Source organism: Humulus lupulus, chromosome 1 (assembly GCF_963169125.1).
Source record: "Humulus lupulus chromosome 1, drHumLupu1.1, whole genome shotgun sequence".
Classification (NCBI taxonomy): Eukaryota; Viridiplantae; Streptophyta; class Magnoliopsida; order Rosales; family Cannabaceae; genus Humulus; species Humulus lupulus.
The window spans coordinates 264,657,966-264,676,824 of NC_084793.1; the positions used below are offsets into that span (position 1 = coordinate 264,657,966).

General features: G+C 39.6%; 1 long non-coding RNA gene across 1 annotated transcript; it reads right to left on the bottom strand.

The window, feature by feature from the left end:
- Positions 1 to 8,401: 8,401 nt before the first annotated feature.
- LOC133832643 (uncharacterized) lies at positions 8,402 to 9,132 on the bottom strand. The gene is made up of 3 exons (XR_009892575.1): positions 9,053 to 9,132; positions 8,573 to 8,687; positions 8,402 to 8,487 (listed from the first exon to the last, which is right to left on the bottom strand). It is a non-coding gene; the product is annotated as an uncharacterized LOC133832643 (long non-coding RNA).
- Between the last annotated feature and the right edge of the window lie 9,727 nt (positions 9,133 to 18,859).

Consider the following 18,859-nt stretch of genomic DNA (forward strand, 5'->3'; position numbering starts at 1 on the left):
TTAATTAATTAAATCAATAGAAAATAATACAGGCATTGATTTTAAGTCCGATGGGCTTATAATCAAATGGGAAATTTCACGGTCTAAAGCCCATGATAATTTCGACCTAGGGCTGTTAATTGACTATTATTTCATTGATTTTTTAATTAAATAAATTACATAATTGAGTCTATGAAATGAATGCTAAGAGAGAGTTAAAATCATAAGTAAAACACAAAGTCAGATTTCTAAAACACAAGTTTCTGATAGGTTTTAGATTCTCTCTAAACATAAGTCCTTTTCTAAGCCTCATTGTTCTTTTCTCTTCTTCTCTCTTTATCTATCTCATGTGTTGAGAATTTCCCACTCTAGTATAGGTGATTCTAAGGATACTTTGGAAGGATGTGAAGAAAATTGAAGATCAGTTTAGTTTCTTGGTAATACTCTGCGACAGAAAGGATACAAGGTTAGAGAAATTGAAAGAATGACTTTATTATTCCGCTGCATATAATGTAAGTATTCTTATCATTATTTATCTTTGAATTCAATTTTAGAAACATGTTCTAGGTTGTCTCATATTAATATTGTACCCTGGTTACTCCAAGACCGTTACTGTGAACTTTAAACAGTGCTTAACTCGCTAAACGAGTCATTTGGTTATAAGCGTGCATCTAGGTGTTATTAATAGGATAAGGTCAAAAATCTTGATCAAAAGGAATGGATATATTTTATTTAAAACATAAAACTGTACATGGGCCCATAAAAGTGTTTACAAAGTTATTTACAATCCAAAATGGTCATTGCAGTGTAAAAATTACAACCCGTAGTCCTAAGCGGAAAAAATTGGGTTAACCCCTAGTTCCTCTAAGAAACACCTTGGCCGTGGTGGTTGAGCCGCCGCATATGTACACATCACCACCTAAGCTCTCCACTCAAGGCTGGGTGAGCTTTTCTTTCCCTTTACCTGCACCACATAGCACCCGCGAGTCAAGGCTTGGAAAGAAAACTTATTACTGTATGTATACAACATCAATAAATGATTTTGGTAATCATACTGGGGCTTGCAGCCCAACCAGATAAGTGACTATCAATAATGATTCTGGTAATCATGCTGGGGCTTGCAGCCCAATCAGATAAGTGACTAATAAGTCATGAACTTGAACCATATAAGTAACTAATAAGTCACGAACTTGGGCTCCGCACCCTAAGCCATGTGACATTACGGTCACTTGAGCCTTTTGGCTCTAGCTCTAAGTAACTAGTATTTAGACTAGACAAGCGCTTTTGTTTTCATCGAACTTAAGGTCGATCAAGCATTTCATGCTTATGTTGATAATGTTTATGTCGATTAGATCTAATCTTTTCGGCTTGCGTTAAACACGATAATACTGTTCTTGACTCATAGGTCAATTCCATACGACTAGTGCTTAGTACTCCTGCCAAACTTGACTAATAAGTCACAGCTTCACGGTCAATACTGACACCATTACTAATTCTGACTAATAAGTTAGTACCACTTACAAGTAAGCAAGACTGCTAAGCATTTAATATGCAATCAATTTCCACATATAGAGCACTCAACATGCCTCATCAATAACCACGCATGTCGCATACTGGGTGCAGTTTTCTTACCTCTGGTTCGAGCGAGAAATAATAAAAGAACGACCTTTGAGAACGATCAGTCCATAAGTTCCTTAGCGGTCACCTAGTCATAACCAAATATTGAATTCCATTAATAAAATAAATCATAAACAGTTCATGGTCTAAACATCGCTCCCAATACCTCGAATTGTACTAAAATTGTTAGTAGATTCGATCCCAAGCCTTAGGAAAAGAAACCCCTAGCCTAACCCTTGAATAACTCCTCCCTGGCACAAAAGGAAGGGGCAGACTGTGACTTGGCCTAGTGAGTCGCAACGCGCCCCCAAGTCAGAGAGTACTCTGCCTGGGGTACCAAGGGTGGGCCGCGACTTGCCTGGGCCAAGTCACGACTTGACCCCACGAACACAGCCCCCTTACCATTTTCTCCATTAAAAGCAGCCAAAAACCTTCACCAATCAATCCAGAATCCACACCCAAGCCTTACCACAACTTACCCATCATTCAACCAATAAAACCTAAACTTTAAACCATTTAAAACCTCATCAAATTCCCATCTATTCAGTCCAAAATATCAACTAAAAACCAGCTGAAAACAGGGCAAAACCATAAACTTGAACTGAAATTCTTACCTCTAACTCAGAACTAAACCCCCTTCAATGGTTGAACACTAGCCTAGGAACTCAAGCTTTGATTCCCAAGATGAATCCTCAAGCTAAGCTTCAAAACTCAAGCCGAAGAAGAAGAAAAAGAAAGGGTCGAGAGGTAGAGGATGAGAACTCTGTTTTGGATGCCTTAATCTTCTACAACCAGCTAGTTAAAATATAACCATTGGTCAAAGACCAAAATGCCCCCATGCCTAATTATTTCCTTAGCAGCCACCAAGGGCAAAAGTGTCATTTCTCCTCTAATCTCGTTAATCGTAATTAACGTCCTCCAATTCTCATTATTCTCAATATTCTCAAATAATTAATAAATCAAATCCCATTACCCTTTAATTCTCGGTAATGTACTAATCACCAAATTACCCCAAGACTCACCCCGAGCCCGGTAAAGAACCCTGTTATGACCAAACCGCTAACTTGCATTCTAAGATCGTCTCATGCCGAATAGCTCGAACAAATCCACATTATAATGTGGCCTCATCCATACCTCACCAACATGCATGAAAATATACGAATATGCCATCAACAAGCCAAATTACCAAAATACCCTTACAATGAAAAGTGGACCCACATGCATGCATTTATCATCATATAATAATATAACTCACATAATCATGCATATAATCATTTAATTACATAATAAATCAATTATGGCCCTCCTGACCCCCTAATCCAGACATTAAGCCATATTAGGGAATTTGGGTCGTTACAAATATGTTTAATATTAGATCTATATGAAAATAAATAAAAATCTTGTATAAATTTTTCTAACATCACTGGCATTATAATGTCAATAATGAGCCCTAAAAAGTGTAGCAACCCTATTAATTATGAAAATTACATATAAATGGCAAAAAATATATGTAAAACTATTATATTTGGAATAAGTTGCTCGAACACTGCGTATTAGACCTTGTGCTCGACCAACTATGTATCAATCAATTACATGTCAACCAAATATAGATACTCGACTAGCTTCACTAACTATTCCATCTTTAACTCTGTTTTTTCTGATTGCTCTGTAATAACCAAGGTTATTATTTTCTTATAAGCTCCTTAAATATGATCTTAGGTTAGATTTAGTTATGACTTGAGTTGTGGAATAAAGATTGTTTTAAGTTTAAAATTATTTAAGTTGTGATTTTATGACTTAGAAATAATTATAGTTTGGGTAATTATAATTATTTTAGCATATGATTAAATTAGTATATAGTTTTATTAAGTAGTAAATTCACATGTTATTTAATGGGTTAAGAAGTGAACATGTGGCATTAAACTCAGTCCAAATATTAGAATTAAAATGATAACCAAAATAGTTTAGTCTTAGGTTTGGCACAAAAATAGGAAGGATTTGACTCTTTTTAAATTTTACAGATAGGCAAGATTAAATCTATTTGAATTAAGTGACTATGTGTCAAGGAGAGTTAGATAAATGGGTATTTAAAAGATTTAATTTAAGTAGTCAAATAACTAAGTAGAGATAGTAGTTTGATGGTTGAACTAAGAGTTAGATAAGTAAATGAAGTTTTCGTAACTTTAGGGAGCTATAAATTCAGACCTAGTTTTTACCCAGTTTTATTTTGATTTTGGAAAAATAATATTTCTACAAAGTTGTAGATAATTGAATTAGCTTTCCAACGGTATAAAAATAGCCTAAATCAGACTCCTACAGATTTAGTTATGTCAGTTTTACTACAGGAGGGTCTAGAGTTACGAGATATAGGATAGTAGTTTGGACTTTGACTAAAGTTTGAACCAAATGGAGACTATGTGGCATACTTGGAGATGATGTAGCAACAAGAAGGGAGTAATACTAGGCTGGACAAAACCATATAGTGGATGGAAGGTTTGATTTTTAAAATTTAAGTTGAATAATGTGGAGAAAATCAAGAAAGGGAGTTGGGGTTTGAAGCCTATAAATAGAGACTTACCCTTCACCATTTTTATCACACTCAAAAGCTCTCAAAAACCTCTCATAATTTTGAAATCCATAGTCCCAAAATCTCTCTCCATTTTTCCATAAACACTTTACATAGCCATAGCCGAAACACTAGTACTTATAGTGCTCGGGATCTTTTTCTTCTATTTTCTTTATTTGGCTTTAAACTCTATTGCCTTTCTAAAACCTATTATAGCCAAAATATCGAAACCCATCAAGCCTATATATAGCCAAAATCTACCCAAGTATCCAAACTCTTGGTGTTGTTGTTGGAGATAGACATTAGAGAGAAGACTCGAGATTTCATCATTTTGGTTCTAGGTTGAAGGTATGACTTTATGAGGTTTAGAAAATTCTTGAAAGTATAGTTTTTTTTATAAGGCTTTAATATAAAGATCTTATGTTGTATTTAAGGTTGATTGGACGTTTTCTATAGCAAGCAATCTCTTCTCTTTCTTTTTCTCTCCACACTCAAAGTAAGAAAAATTAGGTAGTTTAGTTTATGACCTAATTTATGCTTTGTATGACCTAACATTTCAGGTACAATAAAAGGATAAGTGTGGCTAGACCTAAGGTGTCCAATGATGTATGACGGACCTATGTTCGGTAGGCTCAGTTGCCAAAGTTTTATGACGGACCTAAGTTGATGTCCAATGTATGACAGACTATTGTCTGAGGCTTAATTGCCACCCATGTATAAGCACTTATCTTTTTATTATATCTGACTTGTTATTATGATTTATGACCTATAGTTACGATTATGACTTATGACCTATGACTTAGATTATGATTTATGATTATGAATTAGGCTATGATGTGACCTAGGGTTTTATGATGTTGTATGATTAGTATAAATATGCTTTGTTATGACACTTGTGAAATTTATGATATGTTTGATTATATGACTAACTCTTGTTTGTATTTTCCTTAATAGGCTTAGAAGCTCACCCCTTATGATGTTGTTATTTCAAGCAATTAAGGATCATAAGGTTGGTGGCGAGTGGACCTAGAAGCTTTGTGATGTACTCATGGGGACCATATAGTCGAGGAAGATCAAGCGAGCCTATTTATTAAAGAATGTTTTCTTTTAAAGTTTTATTTAATGTTGCTCATTTTAATATGTTAAAGACAATTATTTTATTTTTGTAAAACCATGGATCCATATACTTATTTTTAAGTTTTCATTCAATAAAAGAGCAATGTTTATGATTATTATCCAACACTGTGTTCTCAATAATTTATGAGAAATTAGGGCGTTACATGCTCTATACCAAGCACTGTTGATGTCGTTAGTATTATATTATTGACACGTGTCTTTAATATCAACCATATATGTTTTTTTTTTAAAAGTATGTCATTTTAACCTTTGTATTTTACTTAAATAACCACTTATAACTCTGGTTTTCATAATATCAAATTACAACTTATGTTTTACCAAATAGTACAAAATACCACCTAAATAAATCTTTAGCCAAAATTAATTTTAATAAGGCAATAATACTCTTTATTTATTTATTTTATATTTTTAATTATTATAAAATATTTAAAAGAATTTATTGAAGTAAAACTAAATATTAAAAAAATATCATTTACTATTCGAAATAAATTTGTTATCATTAAAGTATTTTAAATCAATTACTTGTTAAAAATTAATTTATTAAAATAATAAAGTCCTACTTTATTTTCTATTTTAAAATAATTAATTTCTTCGAATAGTTCTAAATCAAAAAGTAAAAAATAGCTATGTTTTTATTTAAATACATATTTTTTAAACATCTTTTTATAATATGTTGGAAAATATACATATATAAATCAAGTAAATAAATAAAAAAATATTATTGTCTAATTATAAATAGTTTTGATCTAAACTTTCTTTTAGAATATTTTTTGCATTATTTTGTAAAAAGCATGGTGTAATTTAATTTTATTGAAATCATAAATTCTTCTTAAAAAAATTATAAATTGATATTTAAACAAAACACAAAAGTAAAATAATATATATCAAACGATTTTTCTTGCTTTCAGCTGTTTGTTTTGTTAACTTTAACGGAATATTATAAATATTTAACAAAATATACATTTAAAATTATTTAAAAGATATGGTAGAATAAATATTATAATTATTTTAATGTAAATTTAAATATTATAAAAAATCATTGTTATACTAGATATTTAATAATTATATTAATATAAATTTACAGCTATTAAATATTATTATTATAATAATATATAATACAATAATATTTAATAAATAATCCTAATTTTTAAATAATTTCAGTATAATAAATATTTACTAATTATATTAATATAAATTCAAATATTATAAAATATTATTATAGTAATATTTATTACAAGATTACATATTTAATAATTATATTAATATAAATTCAAATGTTATAAAATATCATTATTATAATATTATATAATACATAATCTTAATTTTTATTAAAAAATTTATCATTTATATTTAAAAAGAAAACATGTTACTTTATTATTACTTAATCTAACTATATGTGTTGTGTGTATACAAATAGAATGACTATATAACTATATAAGAAATTAAAATAACATTTCTCTTTTATCAAGAATAAAAAAAAAATTATCCCATCATTGAGGTATGCTTTGAAATAGTATGATGAATGTTTTGTACACTACAAGAAAAAATGCTTTTAATAACACCAAAAATGTGTTATCAAAATATACCATAACACTTTTTGATGTGTTAAGACCGACTATGTTATCGTAGGTCAGGGTACTTTACATAACACTTTATCATTGTTATACAGATGTGTTATTATACTGTCAACGATAACACACTTTCTGTGTTATTTTAATAAATAGATAAGTGTTTAATTATATTATTTATAGTCGATTATATAACACATTTCAATACTTATAAATTTGTGTTATACTACGCTTTAGTATAACACATTTTTTGTGTTATACTACACTTTAGTATAACACATTTTTTTTGTTATATAATGAAGTTTGCATAACAAAATTCTTTACTTATAAAAAGTGTTATTGTGATAGATATTATAACACATTTTTCGTATTATTTTAATATTTAGATAAGTTTAAATTAGCATTATATATTCATTTATATAACACTAATTTATTCTATTATATGTTTATTTTTTATTTATATAATTAAAATTAACTTTCTAATATATACTTGCATCATCAAAGGAACTTGATTTTCAAATAACAAAAAGTAAAAACATTCAACATTGTATTAACAATCCACAAATTAGTTTAAAACATTCAACACTGCCATCAACAACAAAATATTCTTTAAGTATTCAAGTAGTCTTAAATATTCAACATATTGAAAAGTTACTACTTTAAGCACAAAATATTCTACAGTTGCCCAACACAAAGCCTTCAAAATTAAGTATCATTTTCTATTTCGCTTGTCACATCTGCAAAATAAACAAAGAAATATTTTATTGTTATTATCTAGCATCACAAATTACTTCAAGAAAAATTCTATGGAAATTATTTCCAAGAGAGGACACCACATACAAAATAATGAATTCACAACTACACTAAAGCAAACAAAGAAACCAAACACTATACTTTTTTTTTTTTGACAAAGGTCACATGGCCTTTTATTATACTGTAAGTATGACAAAAATATGAATTTTCACTACCCCGGACCTAATTTTTTTTGTCAACAATAAAATAAGGGGCCAAAACATAATTAGAATGGTAAAATGAGACACTTGAAAGTTAAAAGGGCCAAAGTTAGAATGGTAGTGCATAAAAAAATAGGGGCAATGGAGACCCGAGTATATCCACAACAACAAAAAAGCCACAGCCAACAGCAGATCATAAAAATTTCTGTAATGCTCTTTTTTAATGCAAAATGAATGTCTATAGTATACACTTTTAAAGTCTAGGTATGCAGTATGCACCTTACAAATGAATTATTTGCTAATCCATGAACAATTTTAAAAAGCTTAATGGAAGTTTGCCTGAGAACTAATGAGACAAGATAAGGGGAAAAAAATAAATAAATAAATTCAATACCTTCCAAAAGCCTCCCCACCAAAACCTATATAAAAAGTTACAAGAGACAGAAAAAGTAAAAGGGAATTAGACACATGTACAAAAAGTATCATAAGAAACTTAAGTTAACATAGCAACTGATGCAATTCCATTCCAGCCATGTACTTAATAATATTGTTTGTTCCTTATAAAGTCTATAATACAAATACATATATTCCTCCAAGGCTACTGTTTAATGCTTTTAACAGCCATGGCGTTGGCTTCTGAGATTCTTTAACCCAACATTCTTGGAACCTGCAAAAGGTATAAAAATAATGATGTAACCTTTATCAGTTAAATTCTATTGACAAGAAACTATAAGGTACGAATGACTGCATACTTAGCATTCAGTGTTTCTGTTCTATCCCAAGTATCTAACTTCCACACTTCCTTCTCTGTTATTGGTCTTTGATATGCACGCTGCATAAGGGGATTCATCCAACCAAAGAATGTTCCTGGTAAAAGAAAACATAGCCGAGATATGAATTAATAGATACCACATGAAAGAGGAATGATCAGCAGATGCAAACAACTGTATGACAGATGAAGATAGAATAAGCTCTGCCTCACTGTATATTTTACTCCATAGAGAAGCAGAGATTAGTTCAAAATATGTCATTTTATTGAAATGACATTTAATCACTCTTTTATTATTATTTAACATCAAACCTACATCTCAAGGGAGCCAAAATAGACAATACCCTTGCTCAGCCCAAAAAATAAGAAGCCACGTATATAATACTGTATGTATGAAAAGAACTAAGTTTATAACAATTCAAAGATGAATTTTTTTTTCTTTACTGAACTTAAAATGACATACTTGAAATTATATTGGCATGCCTCTCAGGACATATCTACTCCCCTGCAGGAAGCTCTTCATATGCAGCATCATCAACAATAGACCCCTGTGTAATTTCCCCAAAATCACAATGCTACACTCAAAGATCAAGATAGGAGCAATATTTCCACAATACATAATAGAATTAACCAAAGATGGAAACTCAAGAGGAACAATTCACAAATGCAACTAAACCAATCCAAGGTACATAAAAATATTACCCAGAAAGATCTACAAAGGAGCAGCTCGGTAGTGGTGGAACGAAATTGGGGCTCGGGTTGTGGTGTTGCTTAACCAGGAGCTCACGAACCTGAAATTTGGCAATTGTATCAGGAGTACGAAGAATTCCTTGTGGAGACTCAGCAGCAAGTTCAGCATCTTCTTTATACTTTGTTTGCACAAACAGTTCTTGGAATCGCTAGACAACCTGAAATCATTCATGGAATATTAATTTGTGATGAACCAACAAAAGGATGTAAAAATTATTCATCAAGACAGAAAGAAAGGAATAAATTTATGATTAAGATTCTAGACCTATCAAACATATTTGTCTTTTTTAATAAAGGGGGTGAATTAAATAATACTAAGCTAACCTGTTTGGGCATCAAGCTCTATAACATGCAACTTTGATGTAACTGGCCAGCATTAAAAGTCTTTGTTGCAAAGGAAATGAGAGTAGAAGGATTCTCATTCCCTAGAACCTGTATAAATTCGACAATCAATCAATAAATATGCATACCAAGTGCGATAAAAAACAAGAGAATTCAGAGAGATAAAGAGAGGGAGAAGTTAATTTACGCACTTTTGTTGACGCAGTTCTTCGCCAACAGGTAATTAAGAAATTAAGAGAATGAGATTAGTGCTATGTAACGAACCGAAATAGATAAATGATCTTAAAATGTACTGATGATTCCAATACTTTTTTTAGGTGGTTCAAGGGTTAAAATCCTTCTACTCCACCAGCAAATATTATTGCTATATTTCTGGTATTCTTTACAAGGTATTTCTTTACACAATGGAATCCAACCCTTTGCAACTCCCAGGGTCTCCCTATTTATAGGGGAGGACACCTGGGGTCGACAAGGGGGTCATCCCGTGACCTTCTTACCCATCATGTCATTCCTGTGACATTCATGATTAATTCCTAAAACCTGACAAATGAAGTGTGGTCTAGTCAATGGGAAAATGGGATAATGGGCCGCATGGCCCAATCCAGTCGTGGGTGTCTGAACACGCACGTTTATGCTGCGTGTCCGAGAATTCAGGGATATATCAGACACGTGATGTCTGATATATGCATGTTTACATTGCGTGGTTGACTTTATCAAGGGTCATGGCTTCCAACCCAAGCTCGGCCTCGAGCTGGATGCCTTCTTAACTCACGATCTTCATACCTCTTACTCGGATCCTTAGCGATCTTAATAAACCTTTTGTCACCTCGAGCTAAAGAGGTAGGACCTGACAACAGCAGCTCCGGGCATGCGGCCTTCACGTGGCTGAGATAATTATGCCATATCTCAGCTCGATAATAGCCCGTGGAAAATTAGGGCGTACATTTGCCCCCCAAGCCTCTGCTCGTGGCATATGACGTCACCTAGGCCACAGTGGGGGCTTTTAGGCTTCCTTATGGACTCTTCACATTCCGCCCATTACACAGGCGTCGACTACGTGGAGCATCGTGGTTGGTGACGGTACGTCTTCCGAGAACTGCATTAAATGGCCTAGCCTATACTCGGCCGTCATTTCGCCTTTCGAGTAGAGAGCCTCGTATCCCACATCAGGGCAATCCAGCAGCCCCCCTCATTTGGCCTTCTACGTATATAAAAGGGGTGGACACCTTATGAATGGGCCACCCATTTATTTGAAAATTTTCTAAATTTCCCATCTTCTTCTTTCTTCTCATCCTCAAAAAACCCTCTTTTTCTTCCGGTTACTGTTCCCAACGTTCCAGAAGTTCAGGCGCAAGAGCTCCTTTGAGGCTTTGGCACCAGCTATTTCGACGAGGCCCCAACCCAGACGACCCCTTCATTCCCCCCACAGCAAAACACTCTGTAAGTTTTCTACTCATGCATGCTTTAAATTTCCTCTTCACTGTAGCTTAGGTAAATTTTTCCTGTAGCCGCATGCAACATTCTGCTGGTTTTTTGTGGGTATGAAAGGCGCAGGTTTTTATTTTAGGGCATCGATCGTAGAAAAAACCATTTAGGAGCATGGCTCATAGGGTATGCTTTCTGGGGAAATTTTCTGGGTAGGATTTTTGGTATGCCTGTTTGAAATATCCAGCCTTTTGGGAGCAAAACCAGCTAGCTTGGGGGACACGCTTCACAGGCGGTTTTTGCACTGTTTGTCTACTGAAACTTTCCTTCCAAGGCAAACTGTTATCCTGACCCTCCTGACACACGAATTTCGAGTAATCGGGGATCCGTTGGGAGCACAGGCGCGTGTTCGTAGAACCGCATGGTCTCACTCTCCACGGGCTGAGATTACCTCAACCCGTGCAAAGGAAACTCTTCGCTTTAGATTCTTTCTTATACTTAGGTTGCCCTTTCTAAAATTTCTTCTTTTGTTCGCTAGGCGACCCGATGGGACCCAAGAAGAACTCCCCTAAGAAGACCGCTGGCAGCTCGTCTTCTCAACAATCCAAAGGAAATGAGGTGGTGACGGATTCCCCCATCCCCGTTTTCGGGCCGGCCGTGGAGCAGGAGCTCGAGGTGAGACCCGACGCTTTCTTCGAGGCTGAGACGATCGTCTCAAAGATCACCTAATAGGGGAAAGTGAATAAGATATTCCTTTCCCACAACATCAAGATTGGGAGGGGCGCTCTAATCACCCGACCTCCCCTAGAAGGCGAGCGGAGCTACACGCCGCTCGATGAAGAATACGCGGCCTGGAGTGATGAGCACTTCAAGGCCGGGGCCTTCCTCCCGCTTGACCAATATTTTGCCGACTTCCTCAATTACGTGAGGTTGGCCCCTTTCCAGCTCCCCCCTAACTCGTACCGTTTGTTAGAGAGGTTGAGGTACTTATTCCTGAAGCAGGAATGGGAGGTTCCCACCCCGGCGGACATTCTATACTTCTTCTACCTCAAGGCTAGCCCGGAGCAGAGGGGGCGAGGTGACGGGTTCTACTACTTGACCCATTTTCCAAACACGGCTGCGGTCATCGAGCTGCCCAGCCACCCCAACGACTTCAAAGACCAGATCTTCCTGTCGATGGGGTTCCGCAATTGCGAACATCACTACTTCAACCGCCCCCGTATGTACCCCTTGCTCTTAGCTCGTGAGATGATTATTGGTTTTCTTCCTCTATTAGTTTCTAACTTGAAGAGAATCATGCAGCCATTTTCGCGAGGACGGAAAAATTCGTGACCCTCGGGGGTCAATACGAGACATTGGCGAGGCTGCCCCCCAGCGAAAAGTACTATCGCCAGCTCGTGTTGGATGAGACGATGCTGGCGTGCAAACTAATCTCCCTAGGCCAGACTTTGGCCTTGAGGAGACCACGAGGCCTCCCCCCACCTCGCAAGATAGCACCCATCCCCAAGGAGGAGGCCGCGGGAGAAGAGGAAGAGGACGAGGTGCCCCTCGTGAGGCGGAAACGGGCTCTGGAAGTCGCCCAACAAATGGATGAGGAGAGGGCCCGGTCCGGAGCAGCAGCCAGTCCCTCTGGGCAAGGTAATCCTTACATGTTTAGGGACTTAGATAGGGCCACCGCAGATCCTCAGTTAGCTAGGTTCAATCCCAACCAGCCCGTTCAATGTCATCGGAGTGATCCAGACCGCGATATAACCCTACTCCAGTGCGTCGACCAGCTCATGCTGGATTACAAAAGTAGCCGCCCTAGGGGCACTATAGTCGTAGATAACACCATAGCATTCTGGTCGATCTTTTTCGAGGAGTATGGGACCAATCTTCGGACATGGCCCTCCCTTCGGGAGGGCACAGTAGCTCCGGGCCTTAGGAAATATGTAGAAGAGTCTAGTCCCGAGCCAGATTCGGACCCGGAACCTCTCCCAGCCCACGAAGTCATTATCCTAGATTCACCCGCTACAGCTCCGGGGGCGATGGTCGTAACCATAGATTCCTCCTCTAGCTCGGAGGGTAGGATCCCTTTCAATATACTTGAGATCTGTTTTCCCTTTAACTTTTGTTGTCTTGCATAAATATTTCTACTTGTATATTAATACTTTGCCTTTGCTTTCTCAGAGGAGATGTCTCAGCCCGGAGGCAATGATCTGCGAGCCATGTTCCCTGGAGGGAACCCTTCCGGGACCTCTGGGCCCTCGGTGAAAAAGCTCCGGTTGGCAAAGAAGGCCATCGGCAGTACTTCAAAGTCTCCTGCAAAGGGGAAGAATCAGGCTCCGGCAACTCCGGAGAAGCTGCATCTGCCTCCTCCTGTTATGAAGATGCCCCCTCCTCCCTCGCAACTTCCCAACCCCGCTCGGGAAACGGAGGTGCCCCCCGGGACCTTGGCGGCCACAACCCCCGAGGTACACATCCCGGTGAACCCCCGGGCTCTGGAGAAGATCCTCGACGTCTTTTGGGGAACAGTCTACGAGACAGCGAGCTACACCGTGGACCATTATTACAATGCCACCGAGAGGGACCTGAGGTCGATCGAGACAAGGAGCCCGGAGAATGTGATGGAGTCGTCGCTGGGGATGGCTCTCACGGTAAGCTGACCTCGCCTTTGGTATTCCTTTCTCGCTATGCATCATATGTTTATTATTTTTTATCCAAGGCAGTTGCCTTATCATCTTTTTGGCTTTTTACAGGGTGCCTTGGTTCTCCACCGGAGCATATCCCGATCTCGGGCCAGGCTCGATGACATGAGGGGGGAACACCAGACTGTCCTGGCCGCCCTTGAGACTGCCAAGAAGCAGGCGCAGGAGGCTAAGGATGCCCTGGCCATCGTGCAGGCTGAGCTGGATACGTCTCGGTCTATGCTGCAGGAGGCCGAGGCCACCAAGGCCGCGCTAGCTGCTGCGAGGACTGAGCTCGAGGAGGCCAGGGCTGCTCGGGCCGCACTGGACACGGTGAAAGCCGAGGCCGAGGAGGCCAAAGCCGCCTTGGTGACGGAGAGGGCAGCCTCCAGCTCCTCCATGGAGGCTATGCTATACCATTGCTAGGTTTATAACCCAGATGGTGACTTCTCCTTCATGGAGGCGGATGCGTGGGAGAGCTTCTTGGAGAAATTCAAAGCTCGCCTTCAGGACAAGGCGCCCTCCGAGACCAGGGAGAACTCCGCAACCGCCGAGCAGGAGGGCGAGGTGGTGACCTCATCGGAGCAGCCTGGCGGGGCCTAGGACTTCTTTTCCTTTTATCCTTTGTATACATTTTTTTTTTTGTAATTTTGTATGAGGTTTTCTAACCTCGAGACAATTGGTTTTACCAACTTCTTGCTTCTAATTGATTTGCATCATTTTATCTTCATGCGTTTTGGCAATAGTCTTAGTTTTTGCTGGTGCTGCGATTGATACTTTATGCTTTTTCTAGGAAAAAACATAATCAATTTTGAGCCAACCTCTAAGATAAGTCCTGGTTGCACCCCGGACATTGCTTTTAAAAACTTAGTTCGTGTTAATTTTTTATTAATATCTCGTGCTTTTTTTTTTAAGAAAAACAAAGATCAATCAATTTGAATCAACTTCTAAGTTTTAGGACCTGGTTATATCCAGGACATTGATTTGAAAACTTAGTTCGTGTTAATTCTTGATTAATATCTTGTGATTTTTAAGAAAAACACCGATCAACCAATTTGAATCAACTTCTAAGTTTTAGGACCTGGTTATATCCAAGATGTTAATTTGAAAACTTAGTTCGTGTTAATTCTTGATTAATATCTTGTGCTTTTTAAGAAAAATACCGATCAACCAATTTGAATCAACTTCTAAGTTTTAGGACCTGGTTATATCCAGGATAGGACTTAGTTCACGTTAATCCTTTATCAATATCTCGTGTTTTTTAAGAAAAACATCGATCAATCAATTTGAATCAACTTCTAAGTTTTAGGACCTGGTTATATCCAGGATAGGACTTAGTTCGCGTTAATCCTTTATCAATATCTCGTGTTTTTTAAGAAAAACATCGATCAATCAATTTGAATCAACTTCTAAGTCTTTAAGGCGACCTGGTTATATCCAGGCACCATATGCCCCCCAAATAATTAGGAAAGGGTCTTTCATGGTTACTTGAGATTATATTCGCAACTATACACAATAATGAAAAAAAGACTTAATTCTCATTGCTTGATAAACAAAAGATGGCCTTTCTGAATAAGCCTTACAAGGGTGTTACTGATAATATTTCTTCAAATGGATGGCGTTCCAAGTTCGTGAGACCGCTTCTCCATTAAGCCGAGCGAACTTGTAGGTTCCTTCCTTTATGACCTCGGTTATTTGATATGGCCCTTCCCAGTTTGGTCCCAATACTCCATCTTTGGGATCCCTACTGGCCAAGAAGACTCTTCTGAGGATCAGGTCGCCAATGCTAAAGGCGCGTTTTTTGACCTTTGAGTTGAAGTAACGAGTGATTTTTTGCTGGTAATGCGCGAGCTAGAGCTGCGAATCTTCTCGTCTTTCCTCAATCAGGTAGAGGGACGCGCATAGTAGTTTGTGGTTGTGGTCCTGGTCGTACGCCTGGACTCTATGCGAAGATACCTTTATCTCGACAGGTAGGACTGCCTCACTCCCAAAAGCCAGGGAGAAAGGAGTGTGACCTGGCGGAGTCTGATGCGAGGTCCGGTATGCCCACAGTACCTGGGGGAGCTGTTCTGGCCAGACCCCCTTGGCTTCGTCCAGCCTGTTCTTAAGACTCGCCTTTAGCGTCTTATTGACGACTTCGACCTGCCCATTAGCATGGGGGTAGGCCACGGAGGAGAAACTTTTTTCAATGCCATACCTTTCACAGAATTCGGTGAAGAGGTCGCTGTCGAACTAAGTCCCATTGTCGGATACGATTTTCTTTGGCAGCCCGAACCAGCAGATAATGCTTTTGACCACGAAGTCGAGGACTTTCCTAGAAGTGATTGTTGCCAAAGGTTCGGCTTCAGCCCACTTTGTGAAGTAGTCGACAGCCACCACAGCGTAGCGGACCCCGCCCTTTCCAGTAGGGAGGGCGCCAACCAGGTCGATTCCCCATACCGCGAATGGCCACGGGGACGAGATCATCTTCAACTCGACTGGGGGAGCATGTGCAATCGTGGTGAATCGTTGGCACTTGTCACATCTCTTGACGTATGATACTGATTCCTTCGACAGAGTGGGCCAGTAATACCCCTGCCTTAAGACTTTTAGGGCCAAGCTTTGCCCCCCAGTGTGGTCCCCGCAAAAACCCTCATGCACCTCCTGCAAGATGGTCTTTGCTTCGCCTGGCAGAACACATTGTAGGAGGGGTAGGGAGTGCCCACGCAGGGGTCTACCACCATATACCTTGGAGCCTGGTACAGTATCCGCCATGCGTCATTACGCCCCTCGAGGAACTTTCCTTCAGTGAGATACTCGAGGATGGGGGTCATCTAGGTCGGTCTAGCGTCGATCATCTTGACCTCCGCCCCGACCTCTTCTATACTTGGTTTCTCCAAGAACTCTACCGGTACTAACCCCAAGGTCTCCGTCTCCCCGGAGGTAGCGAGCTTGACGAGGGCGTCTACGTTAGTGCTCTGCTCTCTAGGTATCTGCTCGATTGAGCCCCGTTCAAATGCGGACAGCTCGACTTTCACCTTGGCCAGGTAAGCAGCCATCTTGGTCCCCCGTGCTTGATATTCTCCTAGCACCTGGTTTACCACAAGCTGGGAATAGCTGAAGCATTGAACGGAGCTAGCCTTCAGCTCCCGGGCTATCCTTAGCCCGGCCAGGAAAGCTTCGTATTCGGCCTCGTTGTTTGATGCCTTGAATCCGAATCTCAGCGCCGAGTGGAATCTATGGCCTTCTGGGGATATCAAAATGATTCCAGCCCCGGATTCGTTCTCATTAGATGAGCCGTCCACGAAGATCTTCCACGACGCCTGGGCCGGTGTGACCTGAGGTGGATCTTCCACAGAATCCTACCTGAATCCTGTGCATTCCGCCACAAAGTCGGCCAGGGCCTGGCTTTTTATTGCAGTTCGTGGGGTGTACAAAATTTCGAACTGATTGAGCTCAATAGCCCACTTCAACAGGCGCCTCGATGCTTCAGGTTTTTGCAAAACCTGCCTTAAAGGTTGATCGGTTATGATGTGTATTGAGTGAGATTGGAAAAACGGCCTGAGCTTTCAGGAGGCCGTGATAAGATAGAATGCCATCTTTTCCATCAACGGGTATCGGGATTCGGCCCCGAGAAGTCTCTTGCTGATGTAATAGACTGGTTTTTGAACCCAATCTTCTTCTCGGATCAATACAGCACTAACTGCATCTTCTGTGACAGCTAGGTAAAGGAAAAGAGGCTCCCCTGCCGTTGGTTTGGACAATACGGGCGGCTCGGCCAGATGCGCTTTTAGGTTGACGAAGGAACTTTCGCACTCCTCTGTCCACTCGAACTTCTTATTTTCCCAGAGCAGGTTGTAGAATGGCAGGCACTTGTCGGTTGATTTAGAAATAAATCGTTTAAGGGCTGCCACCCTTCCTGTCAGACCTTGGACGTCCTTTCACGACCTAGCTGAGGGAAGCTCGAGCAATGACTTGATCTTATCAGGGTTTGCCTCGATTCCTCTAGTGTTGACAATGAAACCCAGGAATTTTCCAAATGCGACCCCAAAAGTGCACTTCTGTGGGTTAAGCCTCATGCCATACTCCCTTAGTATCTTGAAGCATTCCTCCAGGTCGGAAACATGGTGATTGGCAGTCTTCGATTTGACCAGCATGTCGTCCATGTATACTTCCATGTTCTTCCCGATCTGGCTAGCGAACATCCTATTCACCAATCTCTGGTACGTTGCACCGGCGTTCTTCAGTCCGAACGGCATGACATTGTAACAATAGACGTTAGTTTGGGTCATGAAGCTAGTGTGCTCCTGGTCCGCCAGATTCATGGCGATCTGATTATAGCCTGAGTACGCGTCCATAAAGGACATGAGCTCGTGCCCCGACGTGGCGTCCACCAATTGGTCGATCCTTGGCAAGGGAAAACAGTCTTTGGGGCAAGCTTTGTTCAGATCAGAGAAGTCGATGCAGGTCCGCCATTTCCCGTTGGGCTTCGGGACCAGCACAGGATTGGCGACCCAAATCGGAAACTTGGCTTCACGGATAAAGCCGCATTTCTTGAGCCAGGCTACCTCTTCTTCTAGGGCTTCAGCTCGAGTTGTTCGCAGGCGCCTCTGTTTCTGGGACTTTGTAGGAATGCTCTTATCCAAATGAAGGGTGTGCATGATGACATTTGGACTGATTCCCACCATGTCCTCGTGTGACCATGCGAACACATCCAGGTTCTCTTGCAGGAACTTGATCAGCTCCGCCTTCCTTTTACCACAGAGGTTTTTCCCGAGCTTAACCATCCGTAAGGGATTCTGTGGATCGATATTTACTTCCTCGAGCTCTTCAATAGCTTGGAGCTCGGACTTATCCTCGCCTATTCGGGGGTCAATATCCTCACCTAGGACGATATTTTCCCCTTCGGCGCTCTAAGGTTTTTCAATCTCATGATTAGGCAAAGGTTCCTGAAATTCCTCTTCTCCACCTTGGACGGCCATTGTTAACTGCCCGAGTTTCAATTTTCCCTTCATGGAAATGTTGTAGCATTCCCTGGCAGCAAGCTGATCGCCACAGACTGTGCATATCCCTGTGGAAGAAGGGAATTTCAGCGCGAGGTGGCGGAC